Here is a 13610-nt window from a genome sequence, read left to right on the forward strand (position 1 = left end):
TCTTCTAAATGGGGGAGTTTGAGCAGTTCTGGACCGGCTCCAAATGACATTTCTGTGAGCTTCTTTATAGCGCCAGAAAGACCGATCTGTCTGCTCTCTGTTTCCACTCTTTCAGCAGAGCTGACTTGAAGTGTCAGATTTCAGACCCCACATTTGCATAGGGAGTGACATGTCACATTTTCTGGCCTATTCAGAAAAATAATCAATGTTCTTCTTTCTCTGAGTGACGGAGTTGCATTCGTTAACGAGTCTGCACACATTTAAATGGTGTCTCTGTGCCGCTCAGTGGACGTTTAGAGATAAATGATCTGTCGTCAGTTATATGAAATGGTGCACTAATTATGATGATAATTATTTTACAGTTATAAAAAAGGTGAAATCTTAAGTAGTAAGTCATTTATATTTGATTGTTACTAAATTTAGAAAAATAATTTCAGTCATTTCAAGCCCTATTTGTTGAATAGGGAAAATATCATACCACATTTTTCAGATTTGCATTGTATGTTTACTTGAGCTTGTGTCCTTTGCAATTTTGAACTATTTTTTTCCAGACCTTTCTAAAACAATGCAACATTACCAGTTATTGTTTATGGCCATCTCATGAAAAATAATAACGTTTGGGTATGTCTATTTGGGCTGAAATATACATTTTGCCCTATCATTCCAGTTAACAATGGTGCCATTTGATGATTAGGTCAGACATTCCCTCAGAGCCCCATCCACAGCCCTGTCCAAGTGTTAATGATCTGGGAATCCATTGTAGGGTGCGTTCGTAAGTTCACTCAGGCTATCTACTATGATTTCAGAGCACTCTCGTCTGAGCGTGCCAGAGAGCAGAATAACTGATGAATTTACGAACGCTCAACACCCGTTGAATAAACGTTGGCAAAAAAGCGGAATTAAATTATTGCCAGCAGCACAGTTACAGGTCACCAAAGCTCTGGATAACATGAAAACAGCCTAACCAGCTCTGCTAGGGTGAGTAAAATGTGAGGTGTTCTCTCATTTGTGTCTGGAAGTAGCTAGCCAATGTTAGCCAGTTAGCTTGGGTGCTTGACTGCCGTTGTGAGGTCAGAACGCTCGGATCAACCCTACTCCTTGGCACTCCAGTGTGCACTCTGAGCGCTCCGAGAGTAAAACGCTCTGAACTTACGAATGGACAATCTGACAACACTCTGAGCGCACTCTGCCACTCCAGATAGAATTTATGAACACCCTGAGAGACATCTCTCCCACCCTATACTGGAGGGTGTCCACCTTGGTCTATTTGTTGTGAAGGTCCTTCGTTGTCAAGGTCCAAAGTCTTCAGGACATTGTGTCAATCCTCTGACTTGACTTGGCATCTCTCTAGTCACACATTGGATGTTTTGTGTAAAGCCCTTCTTTCATGACATTTGTTTCCTAGACTATGTTAGGAGGAGAGGTTTGTGTTTATTGACCAATTTTAACTGAGGCAATGGGCCAACATCCATCAGGTTGGCATCAGGTATTGTTTACATTGAGGTCGTCAGGTAATTCATGCCATCCCACTGCATCCCACTGCAGTCTTGCTTCTGAAGCTAAGCAGGGTTGGTCCTGGTTGGTCCCTGGATGGGAAACCAGATGCTGCTGGAAGTGGTGTTGGAGGGCCAGTAGGAGGCACTCTTTTCTCTGGTCTTAAAAATATTCAAATTCCCCAGGGCAGTGATTGGGGACACTGCTCTGTGTAGGGTGCTGTCGTTTGGATTGGATTTTAAAAGGGTGTCCTGACTCTCTGAGGTCATTAAACATCCCATGGCACTTATTGTAAGAGTAGGGGTGTTAACCCCGGTGTCCTGGCTAAATTCTCAATCTGGCCCTCAAATCATCATGGCCACCTAATCATCCCCAGCTTACAATTGGCTCATTCATCCCCCTCCTCTCCCCTGTAACTATTCCCCAGGTTGTTGCTGTAAATGAGAATGTGTTCTCAGTCAACTTACCTGGTAAAAAAAAAATTATGAATAAGAATCCTTGTTGGCCCAGTTGTTCTGGCAACATATACGTTGTACAGCCAGAGCAACAGTGGCAAACACACTAACGGCCTCTGAGTAAACCATCTTTATACTATAAAATAGATTATAAAGTAGCATTTTACATGAGTAATATTCTCTAGCTGTGAGAAATGATTGGTCTGCCTGGACTGGACACATGTCATCAGGGAGTGTATGACTTTGACCGCAAAGCTGTAAAAGGGTCACAGTGGCTGTGACCACGTGGCTGTAACGGTTACCACAGTGACAACAGGGTCATCAGGAGACTGTCACCACCATCACACCCCTCTACTGGCCATGCCCCAGGCATGGCGAGTCACAGACCCTCTACTGGCCAGGCCCCAGTCACGTCTGGTCACAGCAGTCATGCAGAACTTCTGCTTTACTCCTCGTGACTTCCTGCTCCTCTGGAGAAGATGCTGACCAACATGGGATCCCTCTTTTCCAATGACTAATCCACAATTCTATTGCTATAGGAATGCATTGGCTTGTATGCTAGTTATACTATCACATCACTTCCAGTATTTACAGATAACAGCCATTGGACCATTTGAGAATACGACAGAAAAAAAAGTTGTAATTATATATAATTACCAGCAGGCTATGTATGACTCTAATTTCATGCATACTAACTTGTCTTATCTGAGTATTTCATCTGAAAATTCTCCTGGCATGACAGCTCTGACTGTGAAACTAAACAGGAGCAGTCCAGGCCTTAGATGCAATCATGCAGCTTTGCTAAGTCTTCCTCCCTTTGGACTACTTGGCATTTGGCCTGTCATTCCAGTCAGATAAGACCAAAAAAGGAACTTTCTGCTACTGCTGGGAGTCAGGCACTATCTCTCCCCTAGATAGAAGTGGAAAAGAACTCTGCAGTTGTTGGGCAGAAGGGAGAAATGTTGTAAACCTCTACTTAGCTTTAGCACTAATACTCATAAAAGACTATGCCAAGGGTCTAATAGAACCCAGAGATGAGTTACCTGACTGGAAGACACTTTCTATCTGAGATTGACATCAATCTGGGGAATCATCATATCTTGTTACACTGTATTATCGGCTTGATCATTGTGCAGTTTGAGTGTGCAGAATACCGTAGTGTCAAAAGCAACTCACATAGGAGCTTTGGGACTGAAGTTCCAACAGGACACATATTCATAGCTCTGTCTGATGTTATATGCTCTACGGTCATCTGGGGTGGGAGTGGTTGAGTCTAGGGGTAGGAGTGGTGGAGTCTAGGTGTAGGAGTGGTGGAGTCTAGGGGTAGGGGTAGGAGTGGTGGAGTCTAGGGGTAGGGGTAGGAGTGGTGGAGTCTAGGGGTAGGGGTAGGAGAGGTGGAGTCTAGGGGTACAGGTAGGAGTGGTGGAGTCTAGGGGTAGGGGTAGGAGTGGTGGAGTCTAGGGGTAGGGGTAGGAGAGGTGGAGTCTAGGGGTAGGGGTAGAAGTGGTGGAGTCTAGGGGTAGGGGTAGGAGTGGTGGAGTCTAGGGGGGGAGTGGTGGAGTCTAGGGGTAGGGGTAGGAGTGGTGGAGTCTAGGGGTAGGGCTAGAAGTGGTGGAGTCTAGGGGGGGAGTGGTGGAGTCTAGGGCTAGGAGTGGTGGAGTCTAGGGGGGGAGTGGTGGAGTCTAGGGGTAGTGGTAGGAGTGGTGGAATCTAGGGTAGGAGTGGTGGAGTCTAGTGGTAGGGGGGAGCAGTGGAGTCTAGGGGTAGGAGTGGTGGAGTCTAGGGGTAGGAGTGGTGGAGTCTAGGGGTAGTGGGAAGTGGTGAAGTCTAGGGGGGGAGTGGTGGAGTCTAGGGGTAGGGGTAGGAGTGGTGGAGTCTAGGGGTAGGAGTGGTGGAGTCTAGGGGGGGAGTGGTGGAGTGGTGGAGTCTAGGGGTAGGGGTAGGAGTGGTGGAGTCTAGGGGTAGGGGTGGGATTGGTGAAGTTTCGGGGTAGGGGTATGAGAGGTGGAGTCTAGGGGTAGGGGTAGGAGAGGTGGAGTCTAGGGGTAGGGGTAGTAGTAGTGGAGTCTAGGGGTAGGGGTAGGAGTGGTGGAGTCTAGGGGGGAGTGGTGGAGTCTAGGGGGGGGAGTGGTGGAGTCTAGGGTAGGGGTAGGAGTGGTGGAGTCTAGGGGTAGGAGTGGTGGAGTCTAGGGGTAGGAGTGGTGGAGTCTAGGGGTAGGGGTAGGAGTGGTGGAGTCTAGGGGTAGGAGTGGTGGAGTCTAGGGGGGGAGTGGTGGAGTCTAGGGTTAGGGGTAGGAGTGGTGGAGTCTAGGGGTAGGGGTAGGAGTGGTGGAGTCTAGGGGTAGGAGTGGTGGAGTCTAGGGGGGGAGTGGTGGAGTCTAGGGTTAGGGGTAGGAGTGGTGGAGTCTAGGGATAGGAGTGGTGGAGTCTAGGGGGGGAGTGGTGTAGTCTAGGGGTAGGGGTAGGAGTGGTGGAGTCTAGGGGTAGGGGTGGGATTGGTGAAGTTTCGGGGTAGGGGTATGAGAGGTGGAGTCTAGGGGTAGGGGTAGGAGAGGTGGAGTCTAGGGGTAGGGTAGTAGTAGTGGAGTCTAGGGGTAGGGGTAGGAGTGGTGGAGTCTAGGGGGGAGTGGTGGAGTCTAGGGGGGGAGTGGTAGAGTCTAGGGTAGGGGTAGGAGTGGTGGAGTCTAGGGGTAGGAGTGGTGGAGTCTAGGGGTAGGGGTAGGAGTGGTGGAGTCTAGGGGGGAGTGGTGGAGTCTAGGGGTAGGGGTAGGAGTGGTGGAGTCTAGGGGTAGGGGTAGGAGTGGTGGAGTCTAGTGGTAGGGGGGAGCAGTGGAGTCTAGGGGTAGGAGTGGTGGAGTCTAGGGGTAGGATTGGTGGAGTCTAGGGTAGGAGTGGTGGAGTCTAGGGGTAGTGGGAAGTGGTGAAGTCTAGGGGGGGAGTGGTGGAGTCTAGGGGTAGAGGTAGGAGTGGTGGAGTTTAAGGGTAGGGGTAGGAGTGGTGGAGTCTAGGGATAGGGCTAGGAGAGGTGGAGTCTAGGGGTAGGGGTAGTAGTAGTGGAGTCTAGGGGTAGGGGTGGTGGTGGTGGAGTATAGGGGTAGGGGTGGTAGTGGTGGAGTCTAGGGGTAGGGGTGGTGGTGGTGGAGTCTAGGGGTAGGGGTGGTGGTGGTGGAGTCTAAGGGTAGGGGTGGTAGTGGTGGAGTCTAGGGGTAGGGGTGGTAGTGGTGGAGTCTAGGGGTAGGGGTGGTAGTGGTGGAGTCTAGGGGTAGGGGTGGTAGTGGTGGAGTCTAGGGGTAGGGGTGGTAGTGGTGGAGTCTAGGGGTAGGGGTGGTAGTGGTGGAGTCTAGGGATAGGGCTAGGAGAGGTGGAGTCTAGGGGTAGGGGTAGTAGTAGTGGAGTCTAGGGGTAGGGGTGGTGGTGGTGGAGTATAGGGGTAGGGGTGGTAGTGGTGGAGTCTAGGGGTAGGGGTGGTGGTGGTGGAGTCTAGGGGTAGGGGTGTAGTGGTGGAGTCTAGGGATAGGAGTCTAGGGATAGCATTTGTGTTTAGGGAGTCCTTTAGATTAGAGGCTATAGGGATGTCCAGGGATGTTATCTTGTGTGAATATAAGTGTGTGAATTGGACCATTTTCCTCTCCTGCTAAACATTCAAAATGTAGTGAGTACTTTTGGGTGTCAGGGAAAATGTATGGAGTAAAAACTACATTATTTTCTTTAGTAATGTAGTGTAGTAAAAGTAAAAGTTGTCAAAATATAAAAAAGTAAAGTACAGATACAACAAATAACTACTTAAGTAGTACTTTGAAGTGTTTGCACTTAAATACTGTGTTTTGTCATAGGTACGGCTGAATAAAAAGAGACAGTACACACACCAACATGACAGCTGGGCTTTCTAACACTCACAAATACTGTACATACTCCTGCATTCATATGGAAATGTTATCTAAACCTGGACAACGTATGCCAGAGATCTGTGTCTGCTGCAGTGTTGGGAAAGCTACTCTGAAAATATAGTTTACCAAGCTACCAATTACTTCCCAATGGAAGAAGTTCAGCTATATCTACATCTGTAATAGACTACAAATTGCAAGGACATACAGTGTCTTGCGAAAATATGCAAAACGTTATGTTTGGCGTAAAAGCAACACAGCTCATCACCCTGAACACAGCCCATCACCCTGAACACACCATCCCCACTGTCAAACATGGCAGCATCATGGTTTGGGCCTGCTTTTCTTCAGCAGGGACAGGGAAGATGGTTAAAATTGATGGGAAGATGGATGGAGCCAAATACAGGACCATTCTGGAAGAAAACCTGATGGAGTCTGCAAAAGACCTGAGACTGGGACGGAGATTTGTCTTCCAACAAGACAATGATCCAAAACATAAAGCAAAATCTACAATGGAATGGCCAAGTCAAAGTCCAGACCTGAATCCAATCGAGAATCTGTGGAAAGAACTGAAAACTGCTGTTCACAAATGCTCTCCATCCAACCTCACTGAGCTCGAGCTGTTTTGCAAGGAGGAATGGGAAAAGATTTCAGTCTCTCGATGTGCAAAACTGATAGAGACATACCCCAAGCGACTTACAGCTGTAATCGCAGCAAAAGGTGGCGCTACAAAGTATTAACTTAAGGGGGCTGAATAATTTTGCACGCCCAATTTTTCAGTTTTTGATTTGTTAAAAGAGTTTGAAATATCCAATAAATGTCGTTCCACTTCATGATTGTGTCCCACTTGTTGTTGATTCTTCACAAAAAAATACAGTTTTATATCTTTATGTTTGAAGCCTGAAATGTGGCAAAAGGTCGCAAAGTTCAAGGGGGCCGAATACTTTCGCAAGGCACTGTATCTCTCTGAAGTCAGATGTTAACAGAATGTGTGATTTAGCCTATTGAACACAAAAAGTTTAGGCACACACATTTTATTCAAGTCAGAAGTAGGCTGGTCTGATGCCGAAAAAGAAAGATCATTTTTACCTACATTTGCAAAATAAGTATTGTGTAGTTCCAGTAGTTAGCTACTGTCAAATATGTCATTAACTACTGAAATCACTACCAAGATTTGAACTCAAATCAAATATTATTTGTCATATTGCCCGAATACAACAAGAGTAGACGTTACAGTGAAATGCTTACTTACAAGCCCTTAACCAACAATGCAGTTTTAAGAAAATATCAACAAAAAAAGTAAGAGATAAGAATAACAAATAATTAATAACAATAGCGGGGCTATATACAGGGGGTAGCGTTACAGAGTCAGTGTGCGGGGGCACCGATGTCGAGGTAATTGAGGTAGTATGTACATGTTGGTACAGCAATTAAAGTGACTATGCATAGATGAATACTTAGAGTAGCAGTAGCATAGAAGAGGGGGGGGGGGCAATGCAAATAGCAAATAGTCTGGGAAGCCATTTGATTAGCTGTTCAGGAGTCGTATGGCTTCGGGGTAGCTGTTTAGAAGCCTTTTGGACCTAGACTTGACACTCCGGTACCGCTTGCTGTGTGGTAGCAGAGAGAACAATCTATGACTAGGGTGTCTGGAGTCTTTGGCAATTTTTAGGGCCTTCCTCTGACACTGCCTGGTATAGATGTCCTGGATGGCAGGAAACTTGGCCCCGGTGATGTACTGGGCCGTATGCACTACCCTCTGTCGTGCCTTGTGGTCGGAGCCTGAGCAGTTGCCGTACCAGGCAGTGATTCAACCAGTCATGCTCTCGATGGTGCAGCTGTAGAACCTTTTGAGGATCTGAGGACCCATGCCAAATCTTTTCAGTCTCCTGAGGGGGAATATATTTTGTCATGCCCTCTTCACGACTGTCTTGGTGTGCTTGGACCATGTCAGTTTGTTGGTGATGTGGATGCCAAGAAACTTGAAGCTCTCAACCAGCTCCACTACAGCCCCGTCGATGAGAATGGGGGCGAGCTCGATCCTCCTTTTCCTGTAGTCCACAATCATATTTTTTGTCTTGATCAAGTTGAGGGTTCCCGGGTTAGAGTCCCGCTCCTTGAAAGCGGCAGCTCTACCCTTTAGCTCACTTTAGCTCACTGCGAATGTTGTCTGTAATCCATGGCTTTTACTCCAATCGTCATATTAGAGTAAAAGCAAAGATACCGTAATAGCAAATTAAAAGTGAAAGTCACCCAGTAAAATACTACTTCAGTAAAAGTCTAAAAGTATTTGGTTTTAAATATACATTAAGTATCAAAAGTAAATGTAATTGCTAAAATATACTTAAAAAGAAAAGGTATAAATAATTTCACCTTGCTTATATAAAGCAAACCAGATGGCACGATTTCCTTTTTTTATTTTTTATTTACAGATATCCAGGGGCAGACTCCAACACTCAGAAATAATTTACAAAATATTTGTGTTTAGTGAGTCCACCAGATCAGAGGCAGTAGGGATGACCAGGGATGTTCTCTTGATAAGTGTGAATTGGACCATTTACCTGTCCTGCTAAGCATTCGAAATGTATGGAGTAAAAAGTACATTATTTTAAAAGTAAAAATTGTCAAAAATATAAATAGTAAAGTAAAGTACTAAAGTAGTACAAATCTACTTAAGTAGTACTTTAAAGTAGTTTTACTTAAGTACAGCAATGGAATTTAGTTCAACTACCACCAAGCTACTGCAAAATGTACATGTAGTCCACTACTCCCCAACAATGGTCAGCTGACACAGTCGGAATTCAACGATACCATTTGAGTTGCACTTTCATGGATCATGTAGAATTGACCTCAAAATTCCACATTTAGCCAGTTATCCCTGGTGTTACTTAACAGGACTAGATGTTCTGCCCTCTTCCCAGGGTTTTCCTGTCAGCCTGTTGTGTGGAGTGAGCTGTGAACTGGACACAAAGGGGTGGGATAGTCAGAGAGGATAATGGCTGAAGTATAATGAAAGTTATTTGTTGGAAAAATCTCCACCAAGTTGACCCGAAACAGTTTCACTGACATTACAAAATCTGGCTTTTCTGCAGAGGAGTTGTCTCACCTTCTGTACACCATTGGCTGTTTATCCTCCCTGTGCAAATAAACCAGCTTATTTATCAAATGCCAGCCCAGCCAAACGCTCCTTATTAAAACAGGAAAAACAGAATTAGCTCTACTTGAGTGAGGAGTTTGGTAGGATCAGGATGTTCAGATCACATCATATTTATACAAAACATGCCCGTGGGAACACAAACAGGTCTTTTTTTAAAGCAGACACATAAAGCTACACAATCAAATGCACAACAATAATACAAACTGTTATTCCTTGGTTTCTTTTCTTCATTTTCCCAACTATGAGAATCAGAGAGATGCCTAGATATCACAAGGGTGAAATTATGACCTCAAGTGGGCCCTTTATTTGAAGCATGCAATGCATCTGGCACCACGTGTCCATAGTTGGCCCATATTATCTCCTAACTGTAGACATTACAGCTGAGATCACACACTAATCATCAAGGCCCAGACAGATCAGACAGACACACTGAGAAATACTAGCTATCTTGAGCTGAACGTTGAAATCATTTCTGTACCCATACACACAGACTAATGGGAAATCTCAAGGATTAAGATAATTAAGAGAACTGACTTATTAACTACCAAAGCTGACAAAACTGCTGACAACAAGTAGATGTAAAAACGTCTGTTTTGAATGAATCTAGATCACCACTCCCTCTTGTGGTAGGATATTGCTGAGGATATCAACCATCTACACTCTCTCACTTCCTGGACAAAACAATACTTAATCTAGCCTTTTGGGGCCCAAAGCAATTCTACTGTTTTTGCCATGGGGCTAGACTAATTTACAAATCTAACAATTGTTAGCTGACATGGGCTAATTGAGTGACTGTCAGTGACTGACATAACAAGAGAAAAACTGCTGATGCACAACCAAATGTCAAACTTGCACCTTGTAAATTATACAATTCTAACTCTCAACAGTAAAAAATGTTTTTTGCAGTTTTAAAGTGTTTTTTTCCCCCATCAAGATCTGTCAGTTTAAGCTAGAGATACCAGATTTTTTGCGTGGGCTCAATCCATTGCATCCGCCCATGTCTGCCTTCCGCATACGACTCTCTGGAAAGGGGAGACTCTCACGAACACAATGGTGTTCTCCGTTTTTCTCTATGACCACAACAAGCGTCACGGGACTCGTCTGAGTGTAACCCATACAAACAAATGGAAGTACAGCATGGAGGTAGTTTTGCGCCCCCAAAACTATGGGGTTTAAATATGTGTAAAAAACTAAACGTCCTAGATATAGGACAAACATTTTAAAACCTTATTCCTTATGATTTATTTTCTTTTTCTATATTTCTTGCAATTTATGAATGTGTTATTCAATTTGTTTCTATGGGCTATAGCAGTAAATGCCAAATTCAGTATTTCTCAGATTATTTTATATGATTTTTTGGGATACCTAAAGGGCTCATACACATTTGGTCATGGGGCAGAGAATTCTTTTTCGATTTTATGACAAATTGTATGCAATTCTACAAATTTTGCCATGGGGCAGAGATTTTTGTTGTTGCAGTTTTACAGTTAATTTCTTACAATTCCACAGATTTTTCTGTGATTTATGCCATGTTAATGATATCTGAGTGAGAGTGACTATCAAAATCAATGGGGGCCCTCTGGGCACGTGCCCTGCGTGAGCGGTCAGTATTCTGCCATTATTACTGGCTAGGCTAACGTACTTATCTAAAAAGTGTTGGCTGACATGGCTAATTGAGTGACTGACATAACAAGAAACAATTTGGTGATGCACAACTTGCACCTTGTGTACTCTACTATTCTAACTCAAAACAATAAGTTCAGACCTGACTGAGTTACTGCAGAAAAAATGTTATATGTATTTTTATTTTTGCTCTGGGGTTCCCTAGCGTCCCGGGGCCCTAAGTGACCACTTACGTCATTTATGCCTGGAGCCAGTCCAAACTTCATCAAAGGGATGTCAATGTTATTGTTCATGAAATCATCTCCCATCCATGGTAAAATCAAACCCAGGTCAGTTAACGAAGTCCTGTATCTTAGATTCCCAACCTAGATTCCTCTGTCTCCGCTTAGTCTCTCCTCATCAGTGCTCTTCAGTAAGGATGAGGAGAGCTGACATTTCTGTGATGCAGGCATCTGTAAAACCTCAGGAGACTAGTTTGCCTGCCAAGAGAGAGAAGGGAGGGTGTCATTAAAATGGGGCTTTAGCATTGTAATTTAATGCCACCCCTGCACTCTTTACTGCCACTGCTGCACACACTTGAATAGTTTCAGATGGAGCGTGATCCACAGCAAACATCCCCCTTATCGCTGTAAAATCCTATTAAACTAATTTACCAGCCCTTTTCTCAGCTCTGCTGTTTGCAAATCAAGGAGTGTGAGAGAACAGATCTTTAATCAATCACGCAGTTCATCTGCATACCTTCTGCAATGTTGACAGACCTGCCTTTTGGGGAGCTCACACGTAGATGCCACTGCAAATAACACAATCCATGTGGAATTTAGTGCAGCTGGACAGCCACTGCAGGTATGGCTTTACCAACCTCCCCCTGCAGGTTTAAACATATTTTCTGACCTATTCAATGTCTTTCTACAGCTCACTCTGACATCTTTGTCCATTGTTCTCAAGACAGATCAAACACAGCTTGAAAAGCTTGAAAACGTGTTTATGTGATTTCATTGCTAACAATGAAATAGTATAATTAAGAATAGTGTTTTCTTCCAAACTTCTAATTGCAGTAATTTTCTGAGCATGGTTTGGACTATATACAATTATTAAAGAATTTGGTTAAAGGACTTTGTCCCAGCATGGTCAGTGTGGTTCTTTCTAAAGAGAAAGTGTGTGGTCAAGTAAGTCTTATGATCGTGTACGCAATGAGCTTGAGCCAGCATTCCTTCTGCTTTCTGTGTCGAAAAATCGAATAAATGATCCTGCCAGTAACCACAGAATAATCTTGGGTGGACCTGGTTACGCTGTTCCCAAGGGAGATCATCTTGGCTTTTTAAACCTTTTAGTGTAATTCATTTGTTTTGGTTATTACATGCCAGTTACACATTTAGAGTGAAACACAGCTTGCTTTGCGAATAGTTGATTCTACAGGCTATATTATAATACCATCTGAAAACGGATAAAGTGAGAACTATAACAAGTGAGCTGGAGGTGTTGCACTGTGAAGCCACAATTTGTAGATGTCAAAATGAAGCCATGTCAGTGTGAATAGGGGAACACATGTCACCCATGGAATGTAATAAATATCATAACGTAATATCATTGGTTAAGAGCATCAGAACTACACAGAAAACATATCTGTCAGGAGAGCTTTAGATCATATGTCGGTGGAACTTGCAGTGAAATGAGACATCGGTTCTAATGACAGATCTAAGGAACTGTGCACTCATCACTTGATGAGATTTTAAAATGTATTTTAAAATGTAACCTTTATTTAACTAGGCAAGTCAGTTTAGAACAAATTATTATTTACAATGACAACCTACCGGGGAAACAATGGGTTTACTGCCTTGTTCAGAACAATAGATATAAACCTTGTCAGCTCAGGGATTTGATCCAGCAACCTTTCAGTTACTAGCTCACCGCTCTAACCACTAGGCTACCATGCCGCCAGAGATGTCCTTGAACAAGTCCAATTTGTTATTATTAATCCATTGAGAAATGTTCTATGAGTGTTATGAGATGCTGTTGAAAGGGTACTTACAGTAGTCGATTGGCAGGTGCTGACTGATGCTTTTCGGGGGAACCAAGAGTACATTCCAAAAGCAAAAGGACAAGAACTCACTTAGTGACAAAAATCTTTAAAAAAAAAAATATATATATATATGTACTTTCCCAACAATAAAAAAAAATCTGAAACACTGAAGAATTCTCTATCATTCCATGTATTCTGTGAAAATGGTACCCATATGTTTTGTGGATATACACTGTACTGCTGGTATTGTACAAAAACATATCTGTCATCAATTAACCCCCTGCACACACACACACACACACACACACACACACACACACACACACACACACACACACACACACACACACACACACACACACACACACACACACACACACACACACACACACACACACACACACATCAACCATAATGAAATGATTTCCAGGAAGACATGTCACCACCAGTAAAACTCTCTGTAAAGGAGCAGGGAACCCACAAGTTGAGCCGAGTCCAACCAACCAGACTGGCATCCACAGCCTTGTGCTGTAACAAGGACCCTGTGATGGTTATGGAAGAGAGAGATGGAAGAGAGAGCATACACTTGGCTCACTGGGTTTTCCATTCTGTCATCTACCAGCAGCTTCTAACTTAGCAACATACAATGGCGCAGTCTTATAAATCTACTAAACAAAATCTGACTCAAAATAAGAGTCAGACCACACAAAGATGTATTGTGTCCAATGTAAATTGTAACAGTGTTCGTTAAATTCATTTGACTTGATCTATGATCTAATAAGCAACACTCGCAAAGACAAAAAAAACTCTATAGACACACACACACACACACACACACACACACACACACACACACACACACACACACACACACACACACACACACACACACACACACACACACACACACACACACACACACACACACACACACACACACACACAATCAGGCCAGGCTCCAGACCGGAATAACTAAT

The 13610-nt window shown here is 44.0% G+C and overlaps 1 long non-coding RNA gene across 1 annotated transcript; it reads right to left on the reverse strand.

Annotated features, from left to right (window-relative positions):
* Positions 1–8487: 8487 nt before the first annotated feature.
* On the reverse strand, positions 8488–12876 carry LOC109908358 (uncharacterized). The gene is made up of 4 exons (XR_002257653.2): positions 12643–12876; positions 10847–11092; positions 8940–9020; positions 8488–8793 (listed from the first exon to the last, which is right to left on the reverse strand). It is a non-coding gene; the product is annotated as an uncharacterized LOC109908358 (long non-coding RNA).
* Between the last annotated feature and the right edge of the window lie 734 nt (positions 12877–13610).

Source organism: Oncorhynchus kisutch, linkage group LG17 (genome assembly GCF_002021735.2).
Source record: "Oncorhynchus kisutch isolate 150728-3 linkage group LG17, Okis_V2, whole genome shotgun sequence".
In the NCBI taxonomy this organism is placed as follows: Eukaryota; Metazoa; Chordata; class Actinopteri; order Salmoniformes; family Salmonidae; genus Oncorhynchus; species Oncorhynchus kisutch.